General features: G+C 38.9%; 1 pseudogene; it reads right to left on the reverse strand.

The window, feature by feature from the left end:
* Positions 1 to 6,669: 6,669 nt before the first annotated feature.
* Positions 6,670 to 8,451, reverse strand: LOC148791533 (pentatricopeptide repeat-containing protein At3g21470 pseudogene; annotated as a pseudogene).
* Between the last annotated feature and the right edge of the window lie 17,103 nt (positions 8,452 to 25,554).

Below are 25,554 nucleotides of genomic sequence, written 5' to 3' on the forward strand. Positions count from 1 at the left end.
GCAAATATATCCAAAGCTGTTGTTGGAGATAGAGCAGTTGGTGTTATCCCCGCATTTATAATTCCTACTTCCTTTCTCACATGTCTTTTTTGCGTTTGATCCACCCACTTCTATGCATGCAAATTAATATTTCTTAAATTAAAATCTGTTTATTTTTCATATTAAGAGGAAATTAAAGAAGTCAGACGGCTAATATGACCAATAGATGATCAGAGCAAACCGTATGGGAGATTCAAATAAATCCCCCTCTCCAACCGATCATTGATTCAAATGGGCGAATATCATATGAGTGCTCCATGTGACATTATATAGTAGTAATTAAGGTCAGTTAAACTTTACCAAAAGAAAAGCTAACTTAATGAGATCCGGTTATGATATCATTTCTTTTAAATGCATGATAAAATAACCATTACAATTAGTGTTAAAAGCCACTGCTGCAAGATGTTATTAATCTTAATTGATGAATGCTGCTCAAGATAAGCAAGAGACACAGGAAGAAGAAGACCCGTCAACAACCAAGTCTCGAGATAGGAATGGCAATGGGGCGTGGTGGGGACGGGGAGTCACTCTCCATCCCCTCCCCGTCTTCTTGGATGACAAGGTTATCCCCATCTCCATGGGGTTCTCATGATTTTTTATATTATTAAACATTTTGTTTTTGTTTTTTTATTTTATTTAAAAAATTAAAAATAAAATAGTTAAAATTTACAATCATATTAAAAAAGATTCAACCATATTTTTAAAAATATAAAATACCCACATGCATACATATATAAAATATATTAGCAGAGATCCCTAGGGGCCGGGGATCGATTGGGGTCCCCGTGGGGCAGGGAATGCACTCCCCATCCCTATCAAAATGGATGAAAATTTTTCCATCCCCATTCTTGCAGGGAGAAAATCATCCCTATCCCCACTTCATTCAGAGAGAGTCCCCATGGGAATTGGGGAAATGAGAAAAATTGCCATCCCTAAGCTAAATGTAAGTCCTAGTTATCTCTCCCTCTCTCTTCAAGAGAAAGAAAATTTTATTAAGATGAAAGGAAAAAGGGGGAAAAGAATAATACAAATGGGTCAAAGCCCGAGGCTCACTCAAGAACCCAGAACGGAACACACTACTAATCAAAACAAACTGACAACAACAACAAACCAGGAAGGACAATAAAACATTGCTGCAGAAAGCCACATAACCAAAGGAAAATCAAAAAGACCAACAAAGACAGTGATAGACGCATGGCCCATGCAGGTGTGTGACGTGGCGTAGGGAGAAGAGCAGTAGATTTCCTCCATTTTCTTTTCATTTTCTTGTTAGTTTATTTCTTTTCTATTTCCTTGTAACCTGTACATAGGAATAGGTCAATAAAGCCAAAGTGTTGGCCTTAGGAAGTAGTCAATTTGGTTAAGTAGTTATTACTTAAGAATAGGTCAAGTTGTGAGTAGTTAAGTAGTTATGTTCCTATGGTTTAGGGATAGACTAACTACTAGAGAAGCTAATCCCTTAATCAGTGGCTATGTTAGTGGAAAGAAGTTGAGAATTTTCTGTATTTAAACACCACCCATCCAACATGGGAGGGGAGTTGGAAGTTAATAAAATCTTGTGGTCTTATTCTCACCCTAAGCAGAATACTCTATCACTCTAGCTTTGACTAGGAGCTATCATTGGTATCAGAGCTAGGCACCATGGCTACTAACAAGGAGAGAATTGAGAGCTTAGAGGCTGAACTTGGAGGCGGGAGTAGCTGATAAGTTCCATCAGCTAGAAGATGCCATCAACAAATTATCGGAAGCTCTACTCTCCAACCGTGATATAATCGACTGCCAACAGCCTTGAATTTAAGGCAAACTCTTCTACCGGGCATTCTCGCAACATGAGAAAAGAATCTCGAGACAACTCCGAAGTGGGATGATAACTGTTCTCTTCCAAACTAGCCAAATTGGAGTTTCCTCGATTTACGGGAGATGACCCCACCGAATGGTTCACAAGAGTTGTTCAATTTTTTGAATACCAAGGCACTCTTGAATCTCACAAGGTGTCCTTGGCTTCTTTCCATTTGAAAGGCGAGGCTAATCAATGGTGGCAATGGTTGAGAATATCCTATAAGGAAAAAGGCAAAGAGGTGATATGGGAAAATTTCCAAGAGGAACTTTGGGCAAGATTTGGTCCTACCGAATGTGAAGACTTTGATGAAGCATTGTCAAAGATTACACAGGTGGGCTCCTTACGTAATTATCAAAAAGAGTTCGAACGGCTGGGAAATCGGGTACAAGGGTGGACTCAAAAGGCATTGGTAGGCAACTTTATGGGAGGTCTTAAAATTGAAATAGCAGATGGGATTCAGATGTTTAAGCCAAAATCCTTGAATGCTACATGTCAATTCAATAGGACCACTATCGACTCTTCTCCAACGAAACTGAAGTCTGCTTCACCAATGAAACGACTCACTTGGACGGAGATGTAAAGGAGGCGTGCTCAAGGCCTTTGTTTTAATTGCGATGAAAAATTTGTACCGGGGCACAAATGCAAAGGGCCGCAGTTGCTGTTGCTTGAAGGAAATTATGACGAAAGTGAGACAGATGACGAAGAGGGAGCTCACACCAACCTTCGACGAGCTATGAAACAGATACATCAAATTGGACCTTGAGGATAAGGTTCCTCTGAAAGACGGGGGCAATGATAGACGCATGGCCCATGCATGTGTGTGACGTGGCGTAGGGAGAAGAGCAACAGATTTCCTCTCTTTTCTCTTCATTTTCTTGTTAGTTTATTTCTGTTCTATTTCCTTGTAACCTGTACATAGGAATAGGTCAATAAAGCCAAGGTGTTGGCCTTAGGAAGTAGTCAATTTGGTTAAATAGTTATTACTTAAGAATATGTCAAGTTGTTAGTGGTTAAGTAGTTATGTTCCTATGGCTTAGGGATAGATTAACTACTAGAGAAGCTAATCCCTTAATTAGTGGCTATGTTAGTGGAAGGAAGTTGAGAATTTTTTGTATTTAAACACCACCCATCCAACATGGGAAGGGAGTTAGAAGTTAATAAAATCTTGTGGTCTTATTCTCTCCCTAAGCAGAATACTCTATCACTCTAGCTTTGACTGGGACCTATATACAACCAACCTCGAAACTCTTTAATTGACCTAAGGCCCAAAAACTAAGTGGGACAGAGTGACAACTTACCTCTTCCTCCTCTTCCTTAACCTCTAATTGCCTTCCATCCTCTTAGATCTTCTTTAACTGAATCATCCACATCAAATTCAACAAGCCTTCTTATCTTTCTACATCCTAGAAATCCCCCAAACTTGTATTATATTAACAACCACTTAAGGCTGTTTGGTATCCCACTTTTAAAATCACTTATTATGTTTTTAAGCACTTATTGGGGTGGGAATGTTTGGTAAGCTATTTTCCCCATAAGTGCTTATATTGATACAAATGACAATTTTAGCCCTCACTTCACTTATACATATAAACAATGCTTTTCACATGTCACACTATACATTTCAATTGAGAATCCACATGGACCCACACGTGAATCACCATGTGAACTCAATTAATAACAATAATAATAATAATCATAATAATTGATGATGCAAGTTTTGGCAGTTCCTGACTGGCCGGTGACTCGGATGCTAATTGATAGTGTGCGATCCGAGCGTTCTCTGGTCATCTGGCGACTTCTTGGTGGCTGGTGACTCAGAGGCCGAAGTAGAGGATTTCCACCGGATAAAGAGTTGGATGTCGAGCTAACTAGGCTAAGCTAGGGGGTAGATCGGGTGCCGACCTAAGTTGATTGTCGAGCTGTGTAGCTCTTCAGAGAAACTTGCAAGGAATTAATGTCTGAGTGTCCGGGTTGCTTTACCCGTGGTGGGCACTCCGATGCTTAAGTTAGTACTCGGTTGTGCAAGCTGAAAGTATGTATACTAGAAGGCTCGTGAACAAGTAATTGTGCATACCCTGTTCCTTGAGGTCTAAAGTCCTTATATAGTTGAGTTGTCGTCGATCCCACGTACCACACCCAATATTTCCGGGAGGTCGTGCCTAACCGGTCAGAGATCCTCAAAGGTAATCGCCATACACGTTGACCATCCTCTGGAATATCCGGTATGCAGGCCAACTTCCTAGAGACCTGGGAGTATCAGCATATGCATGCCAAATTTGTTGGCGAGCACATTTCGCAGGTCACTGCCTGGTCCTCAGTCAGGTCGACAAGCCCTCGAGGGAGGTCGTTCTTTGCATCGAGGTCACTTCGGCCAGTGGCGAGGAGCTATAGGTCAGCCCTGAACGAGGTGCTCCTAGCTGACCTAAGTTGTGGTCGAAGTCGCTAGGTCGGAGTAAAAACGAACCGCGATCTGGGACTCCAAATCATCACTTAGGTGGTATTTATGTGTCATTCAATAGTTCTAAGATGCCATGTGTCACGATGTCATTGGAGGGCCACATCCGCCCATCATCAATTGCCCCCCACTCCCGAGCTGAGAGTACCTAGGCGAAGGAAGTAGATAGTTCATTTGGCCTGGAATGACTGTTTGATGAACTCATAGTCGTAAGCATAGGTCTGATTTGCTTCTCAGGTTAGAAGAATCCAAGTGTTAGCAGCCTTACACAGGACCTCGTTGTCTTGATTATCGTGGCACGAGAGCGATCTCATCTGCTCGAGGAAAGGTGGAGAAGATATACGAGGACATCTACCTTATAAGGGATGTGACCATCAAGGGGTCTTGCAATCCGACCTATTACCTCAAGAGTGGAGCTCATTGGGTCACCCTCAAGAAGGGGTTCTATGTGACTGCTTTATCAAGTTGCTCCACCTAAGTAGACTCTAACGTAGCATCATTCAAACTGGTTCTGAAAGAGTATCCAGCGAATTTGACACAAAGACTAAACCGAGGTGAAAGAGTATCTTGCTTTATCAAACAACTGGGTCTTATGTGGTGCCGAGGTCTAATAAGCTCGCAACTAGATTGCCCAAGCCGAGGAGGCGATTGGGTCTTATATGGTGTCGAGATCTTTTATCAGTTCGGCACCTTAGCTCTTAGGCTCTAAGAGCGACTTGTGGTCCACTCTACTTATCCTTGATCTTGCCCATGCCAAAGAGTCAATTGCGTCACATGTGGTGCCGAGGTCTTTTATTATCTCGGCGCCCTAGCCCTTAGGATATGAGAGCAACTCGCCGTCAACTCTCCTTATCATTGATCTTGCCCACATCGAAGAGGAAAATGGGTCTCATGCGGTGTTGAGGTCTTTTATCAGCTTGGCACCCTAGCCCTTAGGCTCTATGAGTGACTCACAGTCCATTCTCCTTATCCTTGATCTTGCCCATGCCAAAGAGGAGACTGGGTCTCACGTGGTGCTGAGGTTTTTTATCAATTGGGCATCCTAGCCCTTAGGCTCTAGGAGCGACTCGTGGTCCACTCTCCAAAATATTATTTAGCCAATGTGCGCATTAACCTTTCCGCCTAAAAAGGTGGTCGTTCTGTAGTAACTTCCCATATGGCTGCTTCTAAATTGTCTCATGGGATTATCTTCCTGGGTGAGTGCTTGCAAGACCACAACTATGCACTTCAGACCCCCTTGTGAGGGTTGTTGATACATAAACATGTTATTCGTGTGAGTCAGTAGTTCGAGGCCACAACTACACTGCATCAGCCTTGTAGTGACGTCGGTCATCCACCCCTACAAGAAGCCACTAGGAGCTCGACCTGCGGGAGAAGCACTATTGACTTTAGGTCGCCAGCTCGCATGGGAGCCTTGGAAGGCTCGACCTACAAGGGCGTCCATGTAATCCTTTGGCCGCCTACTCCCATGGGATCTAGGAAGTGCTCGACTTGTAGAAGCAAACTTGCGAAACTAAGCAGAAGAGGCTTCATTCGGTTTAACCGTTGTTGAGTATAAACATAGAATGAGCTGAGGTCGGTGGGGCTTCTTTACAATCTATTAGCTGTCAAACACCGCGGGAACTATGGAGGGCTCGACCTGTAGGGGCGGCCTCACTCCAAGGTGCTTGTCGCCAAACTACTGGTTGTCGAGGTCATTATGTTGTTTACATCGGGCTTCTCCCATTCTCAGATTTGGAAATTATTCCTTCATTTCATAGAACCGCCACGCTTCAATCCTGGTGGGAACCATTGATGACTCTACCGCGAGGAGAGGGGTGTTCACAAGCCATAGCGGTGTGTTTACATAAGATACTAGGAGTGATGACTTTGGCATGGTTGCTACTGATTGTAATAGGGTGGGTCTCAAGGTTCATCATGGACGCCTTTGCCCCCCAGTAATTGATTATTGATTCATGATGTTGGTACTGGTCAAAAATGCCTTTGAGTTCATAAAAATGGAAATTAGAGAATGAAAACTTAAATCTTTAAAATGTGAGATCTTAACTTTCTAGAAGATGAGCATTTAGTTTTCTAGAAGACAAGAACTTAGCTTTTTGTAGCATCTCTCACAGATGATGCCAGTTGATGATGCAAGTTTTGGCAGTTCCCAGCTGGCCGGTGACTTCGATGCTAATTGACGTTGTGCAATCTGAGCGCTCTCTAGTCATCTGGCTACTTCTTGGTGGTGGGTGACTCAAAGGCCGAAGTGGAGGATTTATGTTGGATGAAGACTTGGAAGCCGAGCTGACTAGACTTAGCTAGGGGTAGATCAGGTGCTGAGCTAAGTTGATTATCAAGCTGCATAGCTCTTTGGAGAAACCTGCAAGGAATCAATGTTAGAGTGCCTGGGTTGCTTTACCCGGGGTGGACATTGCGATTCCTAAGTTAGTACTAGGTTGTGCAAGTTGAAAATATGTATACTAGTTGGCTAGTGAACAAGTAATTGTGCGTACCCTGTTCTTGACGTCAGAAGCCCTTATATAGTTGAGTTGTCATCGATCTCACGCACTACACCCAAGATTTTCGGGATGTCGTGCCTAACCGGTCCGAGATCTTTGGAGGTAATGGCCATGCATTCTCTAGAATATCCAGTACGTGGGCCAAATTCCTAGAAACCTGGGAGTGTCGGCATATGCATGCCGAATTTGTTGGTCAGCACATCTCACAAGTCACCGCCTAGTCCTCACGTTGAGGTCACTTCGACCAATGACGAGGTGCTACAGGTAAGCCCTGAACGAGGTGCTCTTAGCTGACATAAGTTGTGGTAAAAGTCACTAGGTCGGAGCGCAAATGAACCACGATCTGGAACTCAAAATCATCACTTAGGTGGTGTCTATGTGTCATTCAACTGTTCTAAGATGCCATTTGTCATGATGTCATTGGAGGGCCTAATTTGCCCTTCATCAATAATAATAAATAATAATCATAATAATAAAATAATAATAATAAATAATAAATAATAATAATAACTATTTGGCACTTCAATGAAACCCCATCCCTAAAAATCATTCTTGCATTATGCAAGTCGCCGCATTTTGCATACATGTCAACTGGTTAGGTTTGATATTGCTACAATTTACAAGATTATGGATTTCTTTTTCGTGATCCAAAGAACCATTTTGTGCACAAGCTGATAATGCACTTGCTACTGTAACTTCGTCAGGCTTAAATCCCTCGAACTGCATCTTAGCGAGAGCCTCTAGAGCTTCTTCGCAATATCAATTCTGTGCATATCCAGCAATCAATGAATTCCAGTTCACCAAATTCTTGACTGGAATGCGATCAAAGATCTCTCTCGCCTCCTTGACGTTACTCTTCTTGTAGTAACCAGCAATTATTGACTACCAGGAATAGCAGTTCCGCTGTGGCATCTCCTCAAATAGCTGCCTTGCCGTCTTCAACTGCCCAATCCTCACATATCCATCGATCATCACAGTCCATGTCACTAGATTCCTCATCTCATGTGGAGAGCAATTGAATAAACGCCTAGCAGCAATAATAACCCCATTCCTTGCATATCCATCAATCATCTCTGCCCATGTAACTTCCGTCTTCTCTAGCATCCGTTCAAAACTAAATGATGCAGAACCCATGTCACCATTCCTTGAACACCCTCTTATCATTGCATTACTTGTCACCAAATTCCTATCAGGCATTTCATCAAATACCCTGTGGGAACCAACTATGTCGCGGCATTTAGAATACATGCTAACCAATGAAGTCCCTATCCCCACATCTGAATCCACCCCAATTGTGATCGACTCAGCATGGAACGCTTTCCCGGCAGAGACCCACAAGCCTTGAGTAGTAGAGGAATAACACCATAATGGTGGATTCCTTTTGCAGAGAATTTGGGTGTAAAGAAGAAGAGCTTCTTCTGGGGCTCCTTGAGAGAGGTACCTTTTTATGACATGAGACCAAGATCCATTAGTTGCGGACGAGAGGAGAGAGATTTCTTGAGAGGAGAGAGGTTTCTTGCTGCCACTACCCTGTTTTCCATCTCAAGGTGGGAGACGATGAACAGTGACTTCCCTTTCTCCCACAAGGCCACAACCTCCGCTCTCCACTGTTTCATTGTACACCAGCAACAAAAAGAAATATATTACAGCTAATTATAATTTCATTAAAAATCTCATTCTTAACTATAATTTATAAATTATAATTCTTAAAGTTTAATGTTTTATGGGATGAGAAAGACCCAACTCTCCTATCCAACCATAAAATATGCATTGGCAAAACTTCGATGTGAAAATATAAATAATAATTATTTATTATTCATTTTCAAAAATTATAAAAAATAAATAAACATTATATAATATATTCAAAAATTAGTTATTAAAGAAGAAATTTCGATTGCTTTGTGGATATGTTAGATCACCGATAGATTTATAATACATTCAATCATTGTGATCAAATGATAAAATTTAATTAATTAATTAATTTTTAATTGGTCTGATAGATCATCCATAGAGTTATAATATATTCAATTGTTGTGATCAAATGATAAAATATAATTTATTATTATTAATTTTTTTAATTTTAAAAATATTCAATTATTCTATGGATATGATAGTTAAATCCATAGGCTCGATATATCTCCAATACACACCAATATGCCTCTAATAGGATACAATACACCTCATATCGGACATATCATATCAAAAATTTAAACAGGGGTTCTCATTCAACTTGGAAACAAATAACAATGTCAAAAACAACTCTATCAGAACTAAAGAAAAAGCTAGAAAACAAAACTTTTGGAATAGGAAAAATCTTCGTGTCACATGTCTCACTGTCCTCTAAAATTTCAGGTTCAAAATAGGAAGGCGCACATCCTACATGGATTTGAGCCGTTTGGGATCTCTCACAAAAGCAGGGGAAGAAACTCTCGGTTTACAGATTGAAGTGCATAAATCTCGGTTTACAGATTTGAACCTTGTAACATTTTACGCTTCCCAGAATAGAAGTCATTAGTTGATGAGCATCATGTGATATGTTGAGAATGTTGAGGTCATCCTCCGGATCTTCGCCATACAAAATCAATTTTGGAGGGAAGATGGCAGTGTTGCAGAACAACTTGAAGTCATCATGTTTGTAACAGGTTGGATCATCTCCAACCAAAGGGATATGGGATGCTAATATTTCCGCATTTTCTTTGGCACCCAACTTTTGTATCTGGCGATGTCAAAATTATCTCTGTATAGCATGAGGAGGTTAGGAAACAATAAATACATTTTCCTAGCTACTTTTTGAACAAATTACACATAAAAGAAATAAAACAATAAATACAGTAATTACAAGTAAATCCGTTCCGGGATAAGTCATTGAGCAAATGTGACCGGTGAAGATATGATGAATATCACCTGATGGGACACCTCTTTTATGATGTGAGGAATCCGTTCCTCACAAATGGGTGTATCACATGCACATCCACGGTGCATTAGGAACATCTCCTGTATATAATAACTAATAAATACGCATGATAAGGTGTGCGTGTGAAGCTCCCGTGAGGCGCTAGGTCCAAGGAGCTGATCGGGTCTCCTTTTATGATACGGGTTGATTGGTTATATGTTTTTGAGGTATCATGTCTCTTGGGAATCATAGCTAAACCCTGTTAGACAGCAAAATCAAAGTAAAGAATTAGAGACCCTAAAACGGCCCCAAACAAAACTACAACAGAGTCGAGGGCAGGGTCAAGCATATCAAATCAAAAGGTTCACTAAAGTCCACTTGGAAAAACACAACTGTAAGATAATAATAATAAGCGAGAATGACGGTTCAGCCCAGGGTCAGAATTTGTTGGCTCAAAATACATTTGGGGTAAGTGTTAGCTTGAAATTGATGCCAATCTATGGATGGATATGAGTGCATAGAGTATCTTTTTTTGACATTTTGAATGTTTGTAACTCTGCAGTGGAAATCAGAATTCTGCATTGAGCCTGTCCGTACTTCTCAATAATAATAATAATAATAATAAGGCCTGATAAAATCAAGATACTGCTATGAGTGGGGTGCTCATGAAAAAATTAAAAAAAAAATTGAAAGACTTAAACCTCCCTTCAAATTTCTATTAAATACTAAACTTCCCATGTCCTTTTAAAAAACACTAAGAGACCTCCCCCATAAATTTATTCCTAACAGAATCATCAAAAGAACTTTTTATCATTACTAATTTTTTAAAATTTTAAAACAGTGGAATAGTTTCTTTGTCCATTCCGTTATCTTCTGTGGTGGCCTATGCTTCCTCAAGTTTTCTTGTTGATTTACTGGTTTCTTCCATTGATCGGCCTCTCTTATCTTCTCTCGCTAACGTGTGCATTAATCTCCCCGACTCTGCATTGTTTGTTCTGTCTCTTCATTTGTCTCTTGTAGACGTCTCTGCACTTGCTAATGTATTGAAGGATGTAGCTTGCAGATCAAACTCTTGCCCTTATTTCTGCAAATCTGTGTTCCCCATAATATGAGCAGCAATATTTATGACTACGACTGGTTTTCTGTTTATCACTTTCTTTCAACTTCCAGGAAGTTTTTTGCGCCTGGTTGATGAATACCTCAAGGCTCGATTTGAAAGTAGAAATGTAAGTATGTACGGTACAAATACATATAAAACAATACAAAATATAATGTTTTGCACTCTACATGTTTGAATTTATACTCTTTCCAAACTTATCCCAAAAATCAGTGGACCTAACACTTTCCAACTCTGCCTCAACCCCCTTAATCGTTTTTAAAAACGAACAGTGACCGAACCGGTCAGGGGTCCAGTTACCGGTTTGAACGGTCCGGCCGTTCGACTTGAACGGCTGGTCCGTTCTGACAAAAAAAATAAAAAAGTTTAATAAAAATATTGGAGAACGGGCAAAACCGTTTGAATAGTTTGAACGATTAACCAGCCGATTTAGAGGTTTGTTGACCAAAATCAATGGTTTTAGGGAAAAAAGCGATTTTGGAGGAAAACGGAACCCCGGTTTTTCCGGTCCGACCATCCGGTCCAATCCGATTTTAAAAACAGTGATATATATAATGCTAGCAAGGAAAAGAAGTTTGCTGCATTGAATAATATTTTCTTTTAATTTTTCATAGCATCATAGAAATGTTATTGAAAAAGGTGGAGAAGAGTTTCAGACTGACAAATTAAATTGAATTCAGTTTAGATGATGAACATGCAACTCTACTTACGGAATTGGATGCAATACAAAGCTAAAATAACATTCAATGGGTCCCCCCTCCATTTGTTTTTGCCCAAACAAGAAAAAAATGAAAAAGATTATAAAGAAACAAAGGAAAAGAAAAATTAAATGCATCTCACTTCAGAGAATGAATTCTCTCCAAATGGATGTGAAATATTTACAAGAATTTAAATTAGGGTTAGTTAGGCTTAACTAGCAGAACATTCATGATTGGTCACTATATTGCAGTTGATATATCAAATGGTTTAATGGTTGCATAAATTGATTAAGGCTAGTTTTCCATAAATCGGTTTCTTTTTCAGCTGTTAGGAGTTTTTGGGCATGGTTGATCAAATAGTTCAATATCTCATAAATCAGTTGAAATTTAACAAATTTCATCCACATTTGATGTTATATGCAAACGGATCTTCACTGATTATTATTGAGGGGAGGCTTTTGTCCTTTAACATCACCTGACAAGAGAGGTCTTAGTCCATTTTCAAAAGTAAGGTTTAGTATTTAGGAGAAACATGGAGGGAGTTTTCAAGTATTTTACCCTAAGAAAAAGACCAAATTGAAAATCCGTAAAAAAAAAATTTGATTAGACATAAAACAATACAAATATACATTATATGTAGAATGTAATTATATGTTACATTTTCTTAAAACATGGATTTATATTATATATATTTTTATACATAAAAACCAAAAACTGAACCAATCATCTGATTAACCTATTGATTCAGTCTATTTCAATTTGGCACCATGCAAAATCGGAAGGTACCAATTTGGTTAAAATATGTGCTCACTGTTTGGTTAACCGAACTATGAACACCCCTAACTATGGGTTGATTTAACAAACAGCAAGGACGCTTACTTTCAATCTAAACAGCAACAAGACCAACATAGCTCAACCAAAATCAAAATGATCAAATTTCTAAATTTCTTCCTATTGTAAATTTAGTAAAGGGAGAATGGAACTTATTGTTTTCTAAATTTCTTCCTATTCTAAATCAAAGGTCCTTCCACTACTATTGACCACTAGCTTTAGTAAATTTGGAATAAATTAGGGATATCTTGACTAGAAAAGGATTGTCAGGGGCTCTAGATTTCTCTACTCAGTTTTTGGTGCTTATGCCAGCAAATCCCCTAGAGGCTCCCCTATCTATTTGAAGGAGGCCCAATGCCAAAAATCTTCACTCACCATTTAAGATATCTTTCAAAATTTTCAATTTCATCTAAAGCCCGATAGGTTTAGCTGAATGAAATAGTTGTTCATTAATATTAATTTAGAAATTAGAACCACTAATAATAATAATACTCACAGTAATCATAAAATAAAATACATGGGGCACAACATAATTTTTCACTAGCGTGATGTATTATCATCGGTTCCACTGCCCACTACATGGCTAATGCCTTTAGCTAATCGAAATTCGTCAAAACTAGAGACCATGGCAACAAAGAAAGGTTCCTACCGTTGAGCTACAGTGGATTAAGATTAAGCACCCTCATGGCTTTCAGCTCAGATTCAAAGACTAAAAGTCAATGTCGCACTTGAACATTTTTGGTCACCGAAGGCAAGTGTCTTCTCCATGTCACCTTAGTCCAACGACTTAGTTCAAAAGAAAGATGCGGACCCTCGATTTTTTTTGACACTGTTGTAACCATGCTTCCTGTTTTGGTACATTGACACTCGGGTGATCATTAAATTAGAGCTACAAATCACCTTATTAACTAACCCTACGTCAACACAGTTGAAAAGCAAAAGGTGGGCCAGTCGGTGGCCCACCGAGCTGTGCCCACCATTCTATTTGGTGGCGGTGGCACACCATTTGTAAATCACACCATTTGTAAATCACTGATTGTGGTTTGTTTAACTATGAAGAAAATTTTTAAAACACCCCATTATACCTCTAAGTTCAAGTGTAAATAGGGGTCCCTCTTATGTTAGTTCATCATATACTCCATTCCATTTCAGTGTATAGTGTATATAGTGTGTTGAGAGGAGTATTGAGTGTCGGATACAAGTGTGATTCCGGTAAGACCATCTTTGTATCTTCTCCTGTTTATAGTAAGAAGGAAGCTCCGAATTGCTGTCCGTGGCCCTAAGCAATTTTGTCGAACCACGTAAATCTAGTGTTTTCTCTTCTTTCTTTCTTTATTACTATTTGCTTTTATTTTATTTCTGTGCATGTACAGATTACATTATTTCTGTTGTGCAATTCCAACAATTGGTATCAAAGCCACACGGTACTATTCTAGGATTTTGCCAAAATCTGTATTTGCTGTTCCGGTATTGCACGTGTTGAATATAGCGAGTTCAAGCTCTACCCGGTTCGATATACCGAAATCCAACGGATCCAACTATGCAATTTGGAAGCTGAAGATGCATGCTGTGTTGGTGAAAGAAGATTGTGCAATTGCCTTTGAAGGAAAAGAGAATAAGCCTACTGATATGAAATACGAAGATTTTGAGAAGAAAAACCAGATAGCCATGGCTGATATTCTTCTTGCTTTAGAAGATTCAGTTTTATTCGACGTGTCCGAGGGAACCATTGCCAAAGGTTTATGGGACAAGTTGCAGAATCTCTACGAGGGAAAATCGATGTCCAACAAAATCTTTCTCCGACGATAACTCTACAATTTGAGGATGAAGGACGGAGCCTCTTTGCAAGTACACTTGAATGAGTTCAACACTCTAGTAAGCAAATTAGCAGCTATAGAGGTACGTATTGATGACGAAGAAAAGGTTGCTCTTTTGCTTTGTTCTATGCCAGACTCTTGGGATAGTTTGATAATGAATTTGAGCAATACTAAAGATCTGTCATTAGAATCTACTATTTCTATGTTGCTTATGGAAGAATCTCGTAGAAAAGTTGGTTAGAATTCTTTAGCTGACGCAATGATGGTACGAGGTAGATCGAATGAGGGAAATTGCTCTATCAAAAATCAAACGAGATCCAAGTCAAGAGGCAATAAGAAAGGACTCAAGTGTTGGAATTGTGATAAGAAGGGGCACCTTCGAAAAGATTGTCGACAATCCAAAGAAGAGCAAAATCGGCCCAACTCTGACAAAGATCTGGCTTCAAACAATTCCCAAGGAAACATCGCAGAAGGAAGTGATTCATCAGAAGATGGTGAGGTATTGTCTATTGATTCTTGTGAAAATTTAAAGCATAACTGGATATTAGATTCTGGTGCTTATTTCCATATGACGCCATGCAGAGATTGGTTCTACACATACCAATCGTGCGATGGTGGAACTATTTACATGGTCGATAATAGCACATGCAAAATAGTGGGAATTGGAGACGTTAGAATTACTATGTTTGACAGCACCACTCGTACAATCTCTGGTGTACGGTATGTTCCTGAACTACGAAAGAGTCTCCTATCACTGAGAAAGTTTGATGAAGACGACTATAAGTTTTCTGGAGAAAAGGGCCAATTGAAAATCAGTAAAAGAGCTATGGTAATTGCAAAAGGCAAATTACAAGGGAGGCTATACCACTTGATTGGGGATACCATGGTCGGCGATGCCATCGTTGCAAATGCTATGACCGATTCCGTCATGATTTGGCACAAATGTTTGGGTCATATGAGCAAACAAGGACTTAAGGTACTTCTTGATCAAAATCTACTAATTATCTAAAATAATTAATTAATCAAATTCGAATCGAATCGAATATTCAAATATTTAATCAGAGTCAAATTCGGATATTAATTTTCAATATCCGTCAGATATCAAATCGAATTCGGATATCAGATTTTCCAATCGGATTCAAATTCGGATATTGCCTGATCCGATTCGAATTCGATCCGTTTACACCCCTAGTTTGATAGGGACATCTCACTCAACAAAGGCTGAAATTCTAGCTATCTTCACAGGTCTCTGAATTGCAAAAGACAAAACTCTGCAAACACAATAAAATGGTTAGGAGAGAAGGATGGAGGTCCTTGGAGGTTAGCCCACTATCTGACAAAGGCTAGAGACATCTTGGGTTCCTTGCATGTCAACATTAATTGGGTTCCTAGGGAACTAAATTCTATAGCTGATCAATTAGGGTTGTCAATGGCATGGTGGTACAGAAAAATAAAATATACCTCACCTAGCCTAGGGTTGTCAATGGCCTCTGAAAGTTTGATGTCTGTTCTGACATCCAATCCAATTATCTTGGATTAGGATTATGTGTTTACATAATCGGATTGTATTTGGATTTTGCAATCTGCATTACTGGATGTGGATTTAACTCCATCCAATCCAGTTAAAATCCAAATTCGATTATATTATAATATTCATTGATTTTAATATATAAATTTAGATAATCACATTTGAAATTATAAAAAATATAATTGTATATTATATATGAAAATATATATAATATATTTAGTATGTCATATTTACATGAATTTATTAAAAAGTTATCAACTTTTTAAATTTTTCTGTATTTTAAAAATTAAAGCAGTGTCGGATTAAATTTGAATCTGATCCAAGTCCATTAGGATTCAAATTCGAACCCAGGATCTTCAAATCTGATCAGAATTCGGATTGGATTCAGATGCCATTTTTCAATATTCAGATTGGACTCAGATATTGTTAAATGCAATCCATTTATAGACCTCACCTAGCCCACTACTCCTGATTTACTGATTATCTATAAGTGGGATCAAGTGCTGGATCTGCAATTGAATGCACATTCATCAAGCAAGCATGTAAGTATGGTCAGCTACTAATAAATAACCAGCAGGTCCAAATGCATTTTCTGCAGCCTTGGTTGAAGCATTTTATTGTGACTGACCATAAAATATACACACAATTCCTATAGTTTTAAATTCAAAAGACCAAATCATCTGGTCTTTTTGATTTGATCACTACAACTAGGGTTGTAGACATGAACCCCCTCTTGATGTGCTCAATTGTTTTAAAGTCAACTGCTGATCATACTTGTCAACGCATCAGGTGATTCTGGGTGACAGTGGGGTACCTAGTTGCCTAGGTGGGCTCCTAGGCAATGCCAAGATGATAAGAATTTTATAAAATAAAGATCTAAGTTTTTGATATATCACTAGTTTTATATACCATTCAGCATACATATCATTTGAAAGAATAACAATTCTTGTGGTTAGGGTGCAACCAAAGCATTAATGTGCAAAAATCATGCGACTATTTTACTTTATAAGAAGCTTACTTTCCATAATTTTTAAAGTGAGGGAACCTCTATTTGTACTAAATTTAATGCTTTGATGGCCTTCAGATTTTCTTATCTCACAACATTTTGGAAATAGTGGTTTAGAATGATAACCAATGTTTGTTTGATATATTCAATGAGAAAATACCCACACCCTTGGCAAGTTGGCATCTAGCAATATATGTTTCAAAAAATAAAGAAAACAAGTGTTGGCATGAGCCTTTCCTTTTCTTAAACATTAAAACAAGGCAACAAGTGTACCAACTTCATTGCTAATAAGGGTATCAATGAAGAAAACTTCTATGATTATAATACCATCAATGAGTTTCCAAGCATGGCAATGTTGCTACATGCTTAAAGAATACTTTGGTATTCCGTCTATTTGTGTAGGTCAATGGTCTTGTTGGTTTATGATTGGTTTTTTTTTCTATTTTTTAAACCTTGTATTGGGTTAGGATGAGAGAGTTAGGTTGTGTGCTCTATTTTTGGGTGAGGTGCTTATTACTCTGATTGCCTCATCTGGACTGACTCTCTACAAAACTCTATTGCCCCGCTTATTGAGGCTGAAGGTTGATAGATTTAGTCAATCAGTTGTAATTGAGATTTTTTACCAATGAGAAAATTAAAATTAGGGGTGCAACTTGAGTGGGGATCAAAAACACTTTATAAATTGGATCCTAATGAATCCTTGGCTACTTTCTACAGAAAAAGAAATTCCTATGAGTTGATAGTAGTGACAGTACCCACTAGTGAAGTAGAGAATTATCTAGTTTTTGTAGTGAAGTAGAGAAAAATTATTGCCACTTTCAATTTTTATTGTGTTTTCACCTATAGTTTCCCCACCAAATAGGGCTTTTCTTACAAGATGATGATAGTAAGGGAAATCTATGAGTCGAGAAAATAGTACATAACCAGTAAAGAAGAAACCCCAATAAAATGTTAAATAAAAAACTCTTTAAGAAACCTAAATTCTCCATCTCCAAAAATTTGAACATGAAGACAGCTATATATTCTTTATTCCACAAATGATTTCTTTATGCTTTGACATACCTACGTTTGAATTTGGCTTGACCTACTGCCGTGTTTATGCTTCAACAATCCAATATGTCTCTTGTATTTAGGGCTTCACAAAAGATTGGGGTACCAACTAGAGGCCGATGGATGAAATCCCTGCATATGAGGGGAAAGAGAGGTGAAGATATATAAATAAAGATATCTCATAAGAAAAAAATATAAAATCAGAAAGGAGAGAAGATGAATATCATTCGCACAAGCAGGAATGGAGTACCAGGAACAAATCTCCTGGCTTCAACTCAAACCCTCTAGTTTCAAATCTTCAAATCTTTATACACAAGTTCGTGGGTTCAAATCCTTCTCTCTGAGCATATATTCACAACCGATCCACAGTTCTCTTGAAATCTCCACTCTCACATCCACAGTTCTCTTGAAATCGAACTCTATGCATGGCTTCTCACAGTTCTCAAATGATATGTTAAATGGAGGAACAAAGATATGGCATCGAGATTCAAGGAAAGGATGATTTAAAGTGAGAGATATTCGTCGTTATGTTTAACGAATCCCTCCTTTGGTGCGACATAGCTGTTTTGGCGGGACCCCTGTTTCACTGGTCAATTGGTTATTATTTTCTTTTTTTTTTCAAAATAATAACTGCCGGGACTCATCATGCGGTTACGTTATATGGCCTCTTAAAATTTGACCGTCTTTGATTTGCCATCGAATATTGCATCTGAGCAAGGGAGGATGGGTTAAAACTAAGAGAAGAGTAAGGGATTACCAGAGGAAATTACTTCGACATAACGAGTATTTTGGCCTGATAATCGGCTGGTGCTACTGGCAATGACTAGCTTATTCCCGCGTCACACTATGTTTGAGAAATTAGTGCTAACGACGAAAAACTGATGATGAAAACTTGATACCATTGTGATGAGTGAAGTAGGGGATGAACAGCTTCTTACCCCTTCAGAGCCCTCCCCCTCAATTCTCCTCCTTGTTTTTCTGCCAAAAAGGAAGCGTCCAACACCTCTTTTTAAAGAGTGTCCAGGGACAACTTCATGAATTTTTGACAAACTAGGGTGAAATTGGTGGTTTGGGTACGCGAGTCAAAGAGGGATTAATCGGTTAAACTGGGGTTTGGTGCAATGATGGGTGGCTTTGGTTTAAAGAAAAGTGGAGGATTGAGATTGGTTCGACCAAAAAGAGGTTTTTGTGCTAGTAAACTAGCGAGATTGATGGAAATGGAATCTTTTCCGATGGATAGGTAAATTGGAGGTGTTCTTGGTGAAAATTGGTAGGGTGAGGTTTTTGGAGGTCCTGAGCTATTTAGTGGGGTTGGATTGGGCCATATAGGCCCAGATCGGACAGATCTGGAAAAGGCTTGATTCAGCTAATCTAGGGGTTCGAAACAGAATCTAGGTATGATCAATGGGAAAACAAGGTCTGTTTTGGATGAAATTTCTTAGGGTAGAGTTTTTGGGTAGTCTGAGATGATTGGTAAAATCAGAAGGACTTGGGATTTGGCTGATCTAGAGCCTTGAAACAGAATCTTGGTATGGAAAAAGGTAAATGGGGGGTATTTTGGTGAAAATTGGCAAAGTGATGTTTTGGAGTGTCCGGAATCTAATGGTGATGTCTGATTAGTCTTGGGGGTCAAGATCGTAGGAATTTAGGTTAACGGGATATTTTAGAACGAAATCTTTGTTTAATTGACAAACAAATGGGGGAATCTAGTTTTGAAACTTTATGGGTAGGTGTTTTGATGTGTTCAAAGTTTAATGGTGTGATTTGATGAGTTCAAATGTATCAAGATCAAGGGGATCTGGGTTCTGAGTGTTTAGGTTAATGAGATTGGCCAAAATGGAATCTTTGCTTGATGAAGGGGTAAATGGAGGAATCTTGAGTTGAAATTTTATAGGTAGGTATTTTAGGAGGTCCTAGGTCTGATGGTTATGTCTAATCTGATGGTTGAGATATAAGTAGGGGTCAATCGAGGCCATCGGATAGGTATCAAACAAGTTTGATGGTGGATTTAAGGGTTTTTTGGGTGGAACTCGGGTTTCTTAGGTTTTAAGTGTTTCGGAGAGGTCCGAAGGGTTTGATGGGGTGTTTGGGGTGAATTGAAGGTTCAGACGATGAACTGAGTAAAAATCAGGTGCTAACAATGATTATACAAGAATGACATGGGTTTATTTTATGTATGAAAGGTCAAAAGTCTTTAAGATTTTTGAAAGGTTCAAGAATTTTGTTGAAAAACAAAGTGGCCAAAGCATAAAGGTGATCAAAAGTGATAGAGGAAAAGAATATACTTCTTATGAATTTGAGAAGTTTTGCAAAGATGAAGTCTTGGAGCATTAGTTGACCATCGCCTACGCTCCAAAGTAGAGTGGAGTTTCAGAAAGGAAGAATAGAATAGTAATGGAGATGGAAAGATCAATGCTCTTGGAACAAGGCATGCCTAAGATTTTTTGGGCAAAAGCAATATATATTGCAGTTTATCTACTTAATAAATGTCCAAAAAGAGCAATAGAAAACAAGACTCCTATATAAGCTTGGAGCAGAAGCAAGCCGTCGACACAACACTTGAGAGTTTTTTTATGCATTTGCTATGTTCACATTCCAGTAGGAAAAAGGAACAAGCTAGAAGATAAGACAAAAAAGGGAATATTCCTGGGATATAATATGTAATCAAAAGACTATAGAATTTATAGCCTAAAGAGCAAGAAGCTAATTATTAGTCGAGATTCGAGATGTAGAGTTTGATGAGAATGCTACATGGAACTGGAAAGAAGAAAAAGTAGAGATACATAACATCATGGTACCAAAAGTACAAAAACTAAGGCCTTTTATTAATGAATGAGAAGAAGGATAAAAAAGTCCTGAATCTACAATATCACTATCAACTCCATCATCAGCCACAATAGTAGAAGAACAAGAAGAGTTATCTCTAGAATTGCCACCAAGAAGGATGAGGCCACTTAGTGTTAGACAGTTTTGTATGCCCTTAGCTCCAATCAGTTTTGATGTACTTTTGACATTTAGTGTAAATGAATAAACTGCATGTTTGATTCATGTTGTGCGGTATGTTTCTGTGTAAGACCCTTAAACTGGACACTTAATGAGACTCGTGTTAGTTTAGAATGTTCACAGCCGTTGGATAAGTCTGGGGAGATTTATCCTACCAAGGCTGACATTGGTGTGCTACCAAGTGTTGGGGTGGCCTGTCTCAGCTGCCAGGGTGAGACCCAAAGCACATGTAGTGTAGGATTACTTAAATCTTTGAACCAGACCAGATTTCCAGTATTGCCCTGGACCTTAGTGATTGATGGGTAAAATTGAAAAGTTACACCTGACCCCTAGACTCGATTATGATACTGCACTAGGTATCGGATTGGGTTGTCTTTAATATGTCAATCAGTGAGATCCTTAGCGGGGGTCAAAACCTAGGTATGTTGGGACAGTCTGAGAATTCATTTGAATGGGTGATCATAGTGACATGATCAACCCCTTTGCCGGACAAAGGTAATGATCGGGGATGCACTCTCTCTAATGGAAGCCAAACTGCCGGTAGTTGATTTCAATCGTTGGAATTTTGTTTTGCAAAATTTATATATAAGATATATAGATATATACGGTTTCAAAATGTTTGCAAATGGTTTTAATTCCCGGGATCCATATGAGCAGAGAGTGCAACACTCTTCCTTGCAGCCGAGGGAGAGGTCCTCTCTTGTCGGGCAGTGTTTGACCATTATGGGTTGAGAGGTTAAGTGTAAGGCCATTTAGGGTTATACCTGATGGGTTAATCTTGCATCTGCCCACAGTCCCTGGGTTTTTATAAGATGGCTTGACCCAGGGACCACTTAATGTAAGTGTTGGGCCCAAAGAGTCCATGTGATGGGTTCAGGGCGTTCACTGGGCTCTTTAGTGAATTCGTTAGGCCTTGTAACAAAGGCTGGGCCGAATCCAAGTGGTTGATGTGTAGATCAATGCTTGGGTCCCACGCCATACAAAGAAGCTCAACTGGGCAGCAGTTTGGAAGCCATTTGAGCACTTAATACATATTGGGCCTAAAGCCCATATCGAACTGGCTGATTTAATTACCCACTTAAAGGGACGGATTTGAGATTAGGGCAAGCCAAAGGATTGGGTCTTGACCCTATCCATTCTTGGAGACCAAATTCAAATAAAGATTTGAATCTGGTAACCTCCTGATGAGATCAAGAGTGGGCTGACCTAATCTGTAGATAGGATTAAGATAATTACATATCCAAATACAGATTTGGATTGGGATAACTCCTAATAGGATTTGGAGGTTTCTTAATCACTAAGAAAGAGGAGAAACCCTAATCTTGAATTACAAGAATTCGAACGAAGTGTTTAGCGGAAAAATCCTCCTGCAATTTGAGATAGGATCTTAGAAACCCTAGAGAGAAGAAAAGCAAATACGCCAACTTCATCTCTAGAGTTCTCCTCCAGCCGTCGCCATTCACTGCCTGGTTCGATCTCTTTGAGAGGGAAAGATCAAGTAGGTATTCTTGATATCATTCTTTGCTGAAAGGCTGATTGTGTACGGTGCTCTTCGCTTCCATCGAATTCTTGTGAAGAATTTGGTTCGTAGGACGAACATTGCTGGTTCTATTCCAGTATCACTGCGTCATCTTCAGTGGGAGCAGATCTTGGGAGTATTCTTTGGGCATGAACACCGACGTTGGTTTGATTAGATCCTTGAATATTGTATTATAAAATCAGGGAATATGATTTTCAGTTGGAAGGGAGGAGAGAAAATATTTGAAATTTGCCCACCCTGTTCCGCTGCATTCTTGGCGTCCATACGATGGATCTCTCCCTCCTTTCACTTAGTGAGATATATTTGACATGCAACTTTGTAACTATGGAGCTTGAAAGCTTTGAAGCAGCAACAAAACAAGAAGTATGGGTAAAGGCGATAAAGGAAGAAATCAATATGATTGAGAAAAATAAGACATGGGAATTAGTGGATCGTCCTCAAGACAAAGAAGTGATTGAAGTTAAGTGGGTATTAGCTCAACCCTAATGGCTTAATACAAAAACACAAAGCGAGACTAGTCACTAAAGGCTATGTACAATTGCTTGGGACAGATTACAATGAAACCTTTGCTCGGTGGCACACTTAGACACTATAAGAACACTAGTAGCATTAGTGTCATAGAAGAAGTGGAAGATCTATCAAATTGATGTTAAGTCGGCGTTTCTTAATGAAGTGCTCTAGGAAGAAATATATGTAGAGCAACCTCAAGGGTTTATAGTAAAAGGACGAGAAGACAAGGTACTAAGATTGAAGAAAGCTCTCTATGGCCTAACGCAAGCACAACGAGCATAGAACAATCAGATTGATAGTTACTTCATCAATCAAGGATTAGGAGTCAAAGTAAGGCTACTCTATACATCAAGACCCAAGGTAAATATAACACTCTCATTACTTCTCTATACATAGATGATCTCATGTATACATGAAACGATGAGACAATGATTAAGGTGTTCAAAAAAGATATGATGAAGACATTTGAGATGAGTGATCTCGGAATAATGCACTACTTTCTTGGTATTGGGATCAATGAAGAAGGTATCTTTATATCACAAAAGAAATATATCAAGAACCTACTGAAGAAGTTCAAGATGCAAGGATGCAAGATGGTCGCTACACCACTCATTACAAACGAGAGGTTCAAGAAAGAAGATAGTTCAAAGAAGGTTGGTGCCTCAATCTACAGAAGTCTTATTGGGAGTTTACTCCTCACAACTACATGGCCAGGCATTATGTATGCAACAAGTCTACTCTCAAGGTTTATGCAAAGCCCAAGTCAAGCTCACTATGAAGCAGCAAAAAGGATACTAAGATACTTGGAAGGCATAAAAGAATACTTCATTTGGTACAAATCCAAATGAAGAGTACCTCAGGCTATGCCTTCTCACAAGGTTCTGGAATATTCTCTTGGGTATCAAAGAAGCAAGACACATTGGCACAATCATCCGAAGAAGCTGAATACATAGCAGCGGTAGCAACAAGTCAAGCTATATGGCTAGGAAGAATACTCGAAGACATGGGTGAAAGGCAAAAGGAACCGACAATGATCTATTGTGACAACAAGTTTGCTATAGCAATGGCAAAAAATCAGTATACCATAGCAGAACGAAACACATTGCAATCAAGTACCACTTTTTACGAGAGACACTAGCAAAGGAGAAATTGAGCTCAAGCACTACAACTTTGAAGAATAATTAGTAGAAATTTTCACAAAGGCATTACTTTATTCAAAGTTTGAGTTGTTACAAGAGAAATTAGGAGTTACAAGAAAGTGTATTAAGGAGGAGTGTTAAAAAAATAATCCACTTTCTAGAAGTTTTCCAGAAATTCAAACTTCTAGAACTAATTATCAGGTATGACTAGAAATTAAATCTCCAAGCCTCTAGAAAATGTAAAGAAACTATATAGAATGTCAGTTGGCTTTTGCTCCATTGACTTGGCTCCAATTTAAATAGGACTAAGCTTCTACATTTGGGGACAAACCAATACAAGTTCCCATTTTTCCAACATCTTGAGCCTTTGCCATTTGCTACAACTATATCTTACCTAGTTTACTCTCTCTCACATCCCAAGTTCTAACAACTCCACTCTCCTCCATATCCCAATAATTTGATATATAGTATTGGAATTCCCAAATAGGAGGTCAATAAATCAAAATAGGGTTGTTTGGGCTCTCCGGTCTTGGGAAGTTGAGTTAGAAGTCAATCATGTGATGGGTTTTTGGCTTGGTGGAGTGAGATCGAGTCATGGGTCCCATTCTTTGAGAGATGACATTGTTGCTGCTACTGCTGCTACTGCTGTGGTGTTGTTGGAAACCCATGCCCTGAGGGTGGAATTATATTCGTTCCCCACCATCACAAGCCCTAGAGTTTTTAAGTTCAAACATATCAAATTCTCAACTAGGTGAAATAGTGGAAAAAATGTCAATACTATATCTGTGTAGGTTTTGTACTGAAACTCGTGCCCAACTTATACTGATTTAATCAAAGATATATTTCAATTGAGCCTCTTCTCCCATGTATAAATTCAATATATTGAGTCTAGTGGTAGATGGCTAGTTGAGATTCAACATTTAAAAACCACCTTCCGAATATGATGGAGGGGGATGTAGTTGAGACTTAGAGAAAGGGAGAGCTGAGAATGGGATCCTATGTTTGGTTAACTACAAAGAGAGATGGAGAGCGAAAGAGATATGGGGGGGGGGGGTAACTCAAAATGTCCACTTAATGGAATTTGGGCATTTGGAGTCTGCTTCCACGTTAACGTTAAATCTGAGGAAAACTTGAGGAAAACTTCGCACTCCCAAGTGACCTCCTCTAAGATAGAAAAATTTGAGACAATCATTGAATACTTGAACTCTTGCAGCTCGCTCCTAAAAACACCTAAACCCATTATTAAAACAAAACTTTTGATGTAGTTAAGAGCAAGGTTCAAAATATCGATACGTATCAGGTCGTACCACTGATACATATTGTAACGAGGCCTTTTGGATTCTCCCATATAGGGGGTGTTTTAGGTCGGCGAGTCTTTTAGGGGGTAGACTAGCCTTATACCGGCCCCTTTGAACTAGATTCGAAAAAATAAAACAAAAAGAAAATCGATACAAGCTGATACGCCTTTTATATTTTATTTTCTAACCTATCGTCATTAATCTAATAAATCAAAAGAAATTTGCTCAGGGGTGATCATTTCAATCCAACTCAGGCCCAGGTCCACATCACGTCCACAAATTCTACTCT

Source organism: Nelumbo nucifera, chromosome 5, assembly GCF_055504915.1.
Source record: "Nelumbo nucifera cultivar China Antique chromosome 5, China Antique-T2T, whole genome shotgun sequence".
Classification (NCBI taxonomy): domain Eukaryota; kingdom Viridiplantae; phylum Streptophyta; class Magnoliopsida; order Proteales; family Nelumbonaceae; genus Nelumbo; species Nelumbo nucifera.